Below are 9,097 nucleotides of genomic sequence, written 5' to 3' on the forward strand. Positions count from 1 at the left end.
TGAGACTACGTTTGGAGCTGAGGAGAGAGAGACATTAAGAAATGTTACAAAACTTTGAACTCTCATCCTTTATCAATCAACTGATATGGATATTTGTCAATATCCACCATTATTGACTATCTTTGTTTTATAACACAAGACCTTTTTATTAATGTAATCAAAATTGTCCTTTTTACACTTAACTGTTCTTTATCTCTTGTTTGTTCATAAATATCTATATATGTTCCATATTTTAATTTTCTTATAATATCTCTCTTTATATCTAGGTCATGTGTCCATTTTGACTGCACTGGAATGGATCTGGGAGGTAATCCAGTTTAATTTACAGAAATGGAAACTGAGAGTCAAAGAAATGAAAAGTCTTGCCCAAAGAAGAATTAAATTACAGGAAATAAATGGCAGAGCCAAAATTTGTATTCCATGTTCTGATTTTATCTTTGAATTATTGAATATGAGCAGTTATTATAACATGCCAGCTTATTTGTTCTAAGTATGTAATAAATGTTTACTGTATGATGATATTTTAAAAATATATCTAAGTCTATGTATACATATATACACATGAACAAATCTGAACTTGAAAGTCAAGGGGAAGAATCATAGTAAATGAATGTTTTAGTCTGTTACCCATAATTACTTGGACATTAGAATCAAAGTGAAAAGGACTTATTGAGGACATATGTGATTGGAAAAGTTGATGGATAAACCATATTGTGAAATGAGAGATGACAGGCAAAAAGCCAAGTGTAATCCTGCAACTTCCAAGTCACAAATATAGCAAAGAAAAGCCAGTGACACATTGACTTAGATCAATAATGAAAGATTTATGGTAAGAATTACATAGGACTAGAAGGTAGGGGAAAGTTGTAATCTTATTCTCCAAATGAGCCTAATATTGTTTTTAAATCTCCAGTGCCTAACATAGTGCCCTGTGCATAGTACTTCCTTAATAAAACTTCATTCAATTGAATTGATAATGTATTAATCAAATATGGGAATCATTTAATGCATCAATAAATGTGAATCCTTGATGCCTTTGTGAAATTCTTTTGGTCACTGCATGCAAAGTTCAGCATATACATATTGCCCAGGCTTTCATTCTGTCTTTCTCTTTTTTCCTAATTGTGGATAAAGATAATTCATGTTTACTTAGCAATTTATGAATACAAAGTTCTTTCCACTCTGATATTCCCAACAAAACAGTGAGGTAAGCACTGCAAATCTTGTTATCCTTACTTTACAGTGATGGAAACTGAGGTCTAGAGAGGGAAATGACATCATATAAGTAATCCACATATAGTTAGTCACTTAAGCAGTTAGTGGCTTGGTTAGAAAGTGAACTAATTCTTGTCCTGTGCACTTTTTCTCTTTGCTTTCTGAGAAATACATAGAGAACTTGAGATCAAGACAAGCCAGGACTGCCATGTTTTATTCTATATGTTCTTACTTTGTTTAATGGCTTTATAGATCCTTGTTGTGAGGGAGCAGAAGGAAGTTTGCCAGTTTTGCTTTTAACACTTCACTGAAAGATTAAGCTGAAATCTTCAATTCCTGAGAAATGGGTCTTTCTTGATAATTTCTTCTTTTCTACCTATTTCTTTCTTTATTTCCTATTTGTTAATTACATGGGTTGAGTTACAGAGAAATGACAGTTGGGCACCAAAAGTTAGAGAAATCCTGCTTCTAAAGAAGTAGAAAACTAATGGCGGTGGGAGAAATGCAAAGTCAGGGGGGCAATTCCTTCCTTAATAAAAATTTCCAATCTTTCTATAGCTCGGTCAAATGATTCTTGCTTTTGTTGAGAAGCAGGGGAATGTATCTGGGCTGAAGATACGTGGATGGTAAACCAAGACTAGGCAGATTTTTCTAATTCATTCATTCATTCATTTATCTATTTATCTATTTATTTTCTATTTAAATGCACTGATTGACTTCCACTCCTCCTTTTAAAAGTCTTTTTACCCACTCTCAAAATTTCAATGAGGAGGAAGATTTAGGAGATGTCTTGAAATCATCTAGTTTTATTCTTTTTTTTAAATAGGGAAATATTTAGGTACAGAAAGGGGGGAATAGTTTAACAATTGTGAAGGGGCAAGGTTAGGTTCAAACTCACGTCTTCCACACTCATACCCAATGTCTCTTCCACAGCACTGTTAATGCAATGCATATTCTGTTATCTGGGAGAATCTAGTTTCCTAGGTCATTCCATAGGTGATTCTATGAAAGGCTTTTATCTCATCTGTTTTTTTTTTTTTTTTTATTGAGGAGAATCAAGTTTCTAAAATTTTAAAGAACCTAAACATGAATCTTGGCTTTTATTAATTAATTTCTTTATTTTTGAGGAGGAAATGTAGAAAATAGGTGTGAAGTTGAGAAGTGTTTCACAGAGTCATGGGCTGACCATGATTTAGACTAAGTTGAACTTTAGCAGAAAGATGAGGAGAGGGTGGCTCCTAGGCCTGCAGAAACTTGGCAACTAGGGATGGAATGCTGTGTAAGAAGAGAACCTGCAAGAAGGCCAGTTTAGTAGACTGTTACATGAAAAGAAGTAATATAGTTAAAAAAATGAAAAGGTAAGCTGGGACTAGGTTGTGTATGACTTTCAATGACAAATAAGGGAGTATGTATTTGACTATAGAGGCAATGGGAAATCAGTGAGTAACTCTGTGTGAAAGATAGGTTGGAGAGTTTAGTTTTTTAAGCAGGGAAACAAATTCAGAGCGTATTACAGTAATCCAAATAATGAATATTGTGGACCTGAATCAGTGGTAGCTGTGTGAATGGAAAGAAGGGAATAGATGAATACAAGAAAATTTCTTCAAATAGAGTAAGTTAATCTTACTTGTTTGTTTTGTTTTGTTTTCACTGAGGAGAATCAAAGTTTTAAAATATTAAAGAGCTTAATGATCAATCTTGGCAGCTAGGTGGCAGAGGGGATTTAAGCACTCTAGGCTTGTAATCAGGCCAACTCATCTTCATGAGTTCAAATGTGACCTCAGATATTTCCTAGTTGTGTGATCCTGGACAAGTCACCTAAACCTGTTTGCCTTAGATCCTCAAATGTAAAACAGTTGGAAGTGTAAATGGTAAACTACTCCAGTCTTTTTCAAAAGAACTCCAAATGTGTTCCCAAAGATTTGAGCAACACTGAAAGAACTGAACAATAATGATCAATAAGCAAACTAAATTGGCAAAGTATAGGTCTTAAAAAGATAGACAAAGGATGCTGGTGTTAGAATACTTAGGAGTGTCTACCAGATGACTTCTGGAGAACTTTCCAATTTGAAGATTCCATGATTGTTGGCCAAAATTCTATCACCCTACGCAAAATGTCAGGATTTCCCCTGTCATAGTACCTTGGTGGGTGCTTTGGGCAGTTTTGTCAAGCACAGTCTACTAGTCTCAGGCCACAGGGTACACAGTGTAATATACTTAGCTACACTTAGGACTTTTGAGAAGCAGAGGAAATCCAATTTCACTCTGAACAGGCACAAAGTGTTTTGATAGCTCTGTGGGTATCTTCTCCATCTTCCAGACCCTCTTTGCCCATTTCCATCCAATCACAGGTTTTACTCCCAATCAGCAGAGTTAATTTCTTCTCACTGAGCCCATTACACCGAACCACTATCTAGCAGCTACTCATTGGTTCAAAGGCTGTTTTGTTGGTGATGAGCCTTTCAGTTTCCAGGAACACTAATGATTCTTCACCCCAGGAACTTGTGGCACTAGCTTAGACAGGCTTGATTGCTAATATTCCTTGCTGAGGCCAGTGCTAAGAGCTTTGGTCTTTTAATCCTTGCTCAAATCATCATCTTCATGAGGCGGTTTAGAGTTCTTGTCTGAGTATCTCTTCTCCTTCCCCCCTTCATTCTTTCAATAATAATCTCTACTTCTATGCTGCTCTAGTATGACTTAGACTTCTATCAAGAGCTTTTTCTCTTAAGCACAGAGACTGAATTGTTGATTTCTGAGACTAGTTTATTCTGAAAAGTTTTTGCCTCGTCTCTAGTGAGTTTCAAATTCTTTTTGCTCAAAGGAGTTCTTGGTGATTTTTGGAATCTTTTCATCCCAAGAGACACATCAGAATTCTCCATCCACTAACAGGGTCACATTCCTGGTCATATTTATGGTATTTAAAATGTGCTTAAGAGATTTGATTTCCCAGTCAAGGAATTTTTTTCTCTGCAAATTAAAGTTTTCCCCAAGTTAGAATGGTGGATAAATTTTTGTGGCAGTGGTGGAAGTGATGTGGCCCTTTGCGATCTGAGGCAGCCATTAAAATCAACATAAACTTTAGGTCTGAAACAAGTCACATAAGGTAAAAAAAAAATTATGAGTCAGCAGCAATTTTCTTTTTTTGTCACAGGAAATGTCTTCTTTGAAATCTTACTCTACACACTCTTATCTATTGTTCTTGAAATCCTACTTCCTCTATGAAACCTTTCCTGACTCTCCTTATCCCCTATGTGCAGCTCTTGAATGTAGCCATGATTCCTCCATACCATTCATTTGGTATTTCATTTAGTGACTTGTACACTAGATGTCTTTTATATCCTGTGATTACACCCTGTAACTTCTATCAGAGAATAAGTTTCTTGTAGACTTGAATCTACAGATGATTGTTTTCAGTACCTTGCACAGTGATAATCATATAACATAGAGTCAGCAGTACTAAGATAATGTGACAGAAGAGTTTTGGTCCAAAACTAAAATTCTGTTTCATATTTCCCCCCTGAAATAATTAATATAGGTCACATGTCAAAATCATTAAGAAAAGGACTATGGCACCTTCAGATCTTTGACTCCTTTAAAGATGGTGCCTTCCCCTGTTCAGGGATGACCCAGTTTGGTTATATAAAATGATTATCTTATTTCTGTTGAGAATAATTCTAGTTAAACTGTGTTTCAGGGGTTAGCTATGAATAAATGGAGCTGAATTTTTAAACAGTCAAACATAGCATTATTCTTTGAAGTTTTAAATACTTGATGATGATGGTAATGTGAGAAGACTTTTAAAAACAATTAATGTCTATCGTAAGGCACTTAGGGAATGCCTTTCTTAATGTACACTTTGGGAATTGTTAAATGGACTGTAATTCAATTGTATAGCATTCTTACCAAAAAAAAAAAAAAAAAAACAAACCACACAGTATTAACAAAAGAGATATCACATCATCTTAAGGCAGTTAGAGAAAGCAGAATAATTCCATACCAGAAGAGAAAGAAGATTGATAGGCATTCCTAAAATATAATGCAGATCCAAATAGTACAGAAACACTTTTGCAGATATCATTCCATTGGGAAATACTGAAAATAGGTATGTATCATTGGATTTGTCAAAGAAAACATAAAATAGTTTACCACTGAAATACCTCTGAAATAACTAAGGTTCAAAAATGGAATTAAAAGGTCCTCCAAAGGTGACATCCAAATAAACTCAACCAGCAACATAGCAACAAAAGTGACAAATAAATATTTGTATCAATCAGATTAGTTTATAAAAATTGAAGGGTTTATGATGACAATTCAGGATCGGATCAAGGCCACCAAAAACTACAGAAAGGTTATTCATAGATAGTGTGGACATAGTGGTCAAGATGGATAATGCAAGGAAATAAATTAGATCCACTATGAATGAGAGTTGGAGTGGAAGATAAGCCAGTGGGAAAGTTATATATTCAACTACAAAACATAATAATTTTATCCACCTGTGCAAATAGTCCATAGTATATTAAATATAAAATAATCATAGTAGGAGAATGACTTTTTCCAAGATCATTTTCATTTGAATCCCAATGGGGAAAAAGATGAGAAGAATGTGATACAAATGATTATCATCACTTATATAGCAGTGACATACCTTGCAAATATTGCAGATTTGGTTCCAGACTACTACAATAAAGTAACAATCACAATAAAGTGAGTCACATGAAAATTTTTTTTGTTTTCTCAATGCATGTAAAAATTATGTTTGCACTAGAGTCTATTAAGCATTCAGTAGTTTGGTGTCTAAAAAAAAAAACCCCAATGTACATGCTTTAATAAAAATATTTTATTTCTAAAAAGTGTTAACCATTATATAAACCTTCAGGGAGTCAATCTTTTTGCTTGTGGAGGGTCTTGCCTCAATGTTGATGGCTACTGATTGATCAGGATGGTACTTGATGAAGGTTGGAGCAGCTGTAGCATATTTTTAAAATAAGACAACAGTGAAGTTTGCCATGATAATTAACCATTCCTTTCACTTAAACACTCAGAGGCCATTGCAGGGCTTCTAATTGGCTTAATTTCAATAGTGTTAAGTCTCAGGGAGTAGGAAAGTCTGAGGAGAGAGAGGAAGACAGAGGAACAGCTGGCTGGTTGAGCAGTCAGAACACACAAAACACTTATTGATTAATTTCCCCATTTTATATGGGTATGGTTCATGGAGCCCCCAAACAATTACAATAATAATATCAAAGATCACTGATCACAGATCACCATAACAGAAAGAACAATAGTGAAAAAGTTTGAAATATTGAGAAAATTATAACAGAGACACGATATGAAACACATGCTGTTGGAAAAATGGTACTTATTAGACTTGAAACCCTTCAGTTAATAAAAATGTAAAAATCTGTGAAATGCAATAAAGCAAAACACAGTAAAATGAGGTATGACTAGAGATCAAATTATTAAAATTCTTACTTTCTAAAAATATTTTGTGAGATAGATATTATAAATATTATTATCCTAATTTTTAAGATGAAGAAACAAGCTTTAGAGAGGTTTAGTGAGTGGTTATTCAACCACTCAGTCTCTGATCAGTTGGTTTTATTTAGTGGCAATAGATTATTCAAAATGGCCTTGAATTCCTCCTACCATCCTTACCATCTACCATTCATCTACTTTTGGGTAAGTTATTTGTGCTGTTTATTTAATTAAGCATTTGTTGAGTTCTTCTTGAGTACAGAGCATTAGAATAGGCCTTTGGAAATGCTTATTAGATAGATAGAAGAGGTGGTTCCTGTCTTTGAAGCCTTGTCTTTAAGGCCAGTTTATACACTTTATATGCAGAATCTGAATCATTATTTGGAGTCACATCTTAGTTTTGAACAACTTAGCTTGATGCCCCAAGAAATAGTTCTAAATTACTTTTGCATTAAAAAAAATAAACATTCTCAAAGCATAGAGATTTATCCTCTTTAAAGAGATTCAAAAGAATATGCTTGACTTTTGAAGGTAAATCAAGTAATAGTAAATCAGCAGGAATAAAGCCTCTTGAGGTAACTACTTTAAAAGATGAAGAACTTATTTGAATTTACAAATTTTGGTGAGCATATTATTGAATATCTCATTACTTTATGGTTATATTTTCTAGATGTCTCATCAACATTGGGTAGTATACTATAGAAAGCTCTAACAATGTGAAATGTGACCATATATCTCTTATCTTATGGGACTTTCATGTCCTCCTTATTTGTAGGATATGGAGCATTTCTTTTTTTTTCTTCATTGTTTCAACTTGTTGATTTATGGGACATTTTTTAAATATTAAAACAGAATGTTAAAGATCCTTTAGCCCAACCTTACTTATTTGACAAATCAGAAAACTGAGATGCAGAGTGGAATATGGTTTATTTATAATTACATAGTGGATAAATGTGGGAGGAGAGACTTATAGTCCAGAACTCTTTTCTCTTGAGTGCTTAGTCATATTCTCAGTTATAGTTTCTGATCCAATGTTCAATTCAGAAAGTTGCTAAATAGCAAGAATTATGTCCAACACAGATGAAGAAATTCAAGCATCTTACAAATATGATAGAGCTACCTTAAAAACATATATTAGAAATAATTTTTATCACTGAATCAGGGTATGAATGGCACACAAATATACAAAAATACCAAATTCTTTGAAGGACCTGAAGAGAGATAAATTGATGCCAGCTGGGGTAAGAAATATCAGAGAAGATTTCATTACATGCATAACAATGAATTATTGTTCAAAATAGAGAAATGAATTCTTTTCCTTGTTCATTTTTTTTCTCATAGAGATTCAGAAGGTTAAAGCAAACAAGGTATCCATAACCCAAAAGGGTAGACATCTCAGAATATCAGAACTAAGTAGTAGAGGGAAGGCATAGGATTAAAGAAAAGCTCACTAGAGATCAATAAAGCCTTTGATTGGCTAGGAGTCTGGAAAAGTGAGGCAAGAACCTTTGTACCAAGATAAAGATATAGCCTAGCCACATATTTTTATACTTCCTACAGGACAGGCAAATAAGTCATTGAGTCAATGGTAACTCAAAAATTTACTGTCTCTGGGAGAATTTAACTCATTAAATGTCATTCTAGGTAGTCTAAAACAGTGAACATTTCAAAAATAGATGGTTTTAGGAAGGAAAAGAGGATCAATTCAAGTTTTTGTAAACTATCTAAATGGTACTGGTTTCGATTTTTGACAAAGATGCACTGGCTCCAGCAGATAGATTTTATAACCCACCGGAAGGGCAGTGTCCAGTGCGAGCAGCTCCACTATCTTTAGATAATCGCCAGGTGATGTGTAGAGACCTAGAAAGTGGTGAATGGAAGGGACCAGACAGGCTAACTGCTTGGGGGAGAGGGTTTGCTTGTATCTCTACAGGTGGAGAAGGAATCAGATGGGTGCCAATGAGCTGTATTTGCCTTGTCCATCGCAGAGAGATGGAGCAGACCCTTGAAACGAAGGAGAAGACCCAAGAAATATTGGGTAGTCCTGTTGCTGATTGTGCTCACCATTGAAAGAGTGTGGCATTTATGGCATTTGACTCATGGACATTGAAAATTGTTGGACTTCAAAACCCTCAGGAATCATTGGATTCTCTGAGACATGATAAGACTGTTGTAGGACTTGAAAACCCTCAGGAATCATTGGATTCTCTGAGACATAAGATTATTGTAGGACTTGAAAGCCCTCAAGAATCATTGGATTCTCTGAGACATAAGATTGTTGTAGGACTTGAAAGCCCTCAGGAATCATTGGATTTTCTGAGAAATGATAAGACTGTTACAGGATTTCAAAATCTGCTGGAATCATTGGATTCCCTAACACATAAAAAGACTTTTGCAGGACTTCAAA

At 34.6% G+C, this 9,097-nt stretch overlaps 1 long non-coding RNA gene across 4 annotated transcripts in view; it reads left to right on the plus strand.

Moving 5' to 3' along the window:
* Positions 1-421, plus strand: part of LOC127551582 (uncharacterized) — a 44,477-nt gene extending 44,056 nt beyond the window's left edge. For all 4 annotated transcript variants that reach the window (XR_007951130.1, XR_007951131.1, XR_007951129.1 and 1 more), the window contains one exon: positions 267-421. This is a non-coding gene — a long non-coding RNA (uncharacterized LOC127551582). The remainder of the gene's footprint in view (positions 1-266) is intronic.
* The last annotated feature ends 8,676 nt before the right edge of the window (positions 422-9,097 follow it).

Source organism: Antechinus flavipes, chromosome 2 (genome assembly GCF_016432865.1).
Source record: "Antechinus flavipes isolate AdamAnt ecotype Samford, QLD, Australia chromosome 2, AdamAnt_v2, whole genome shotgun sequence".
Taxonomy (NCBI): Eukaryota; Metazoa; Chordata; class Mammalia; order Dasyuromorphia; family Dasyuridae; genus Antechinus; species Antechinus flavipes.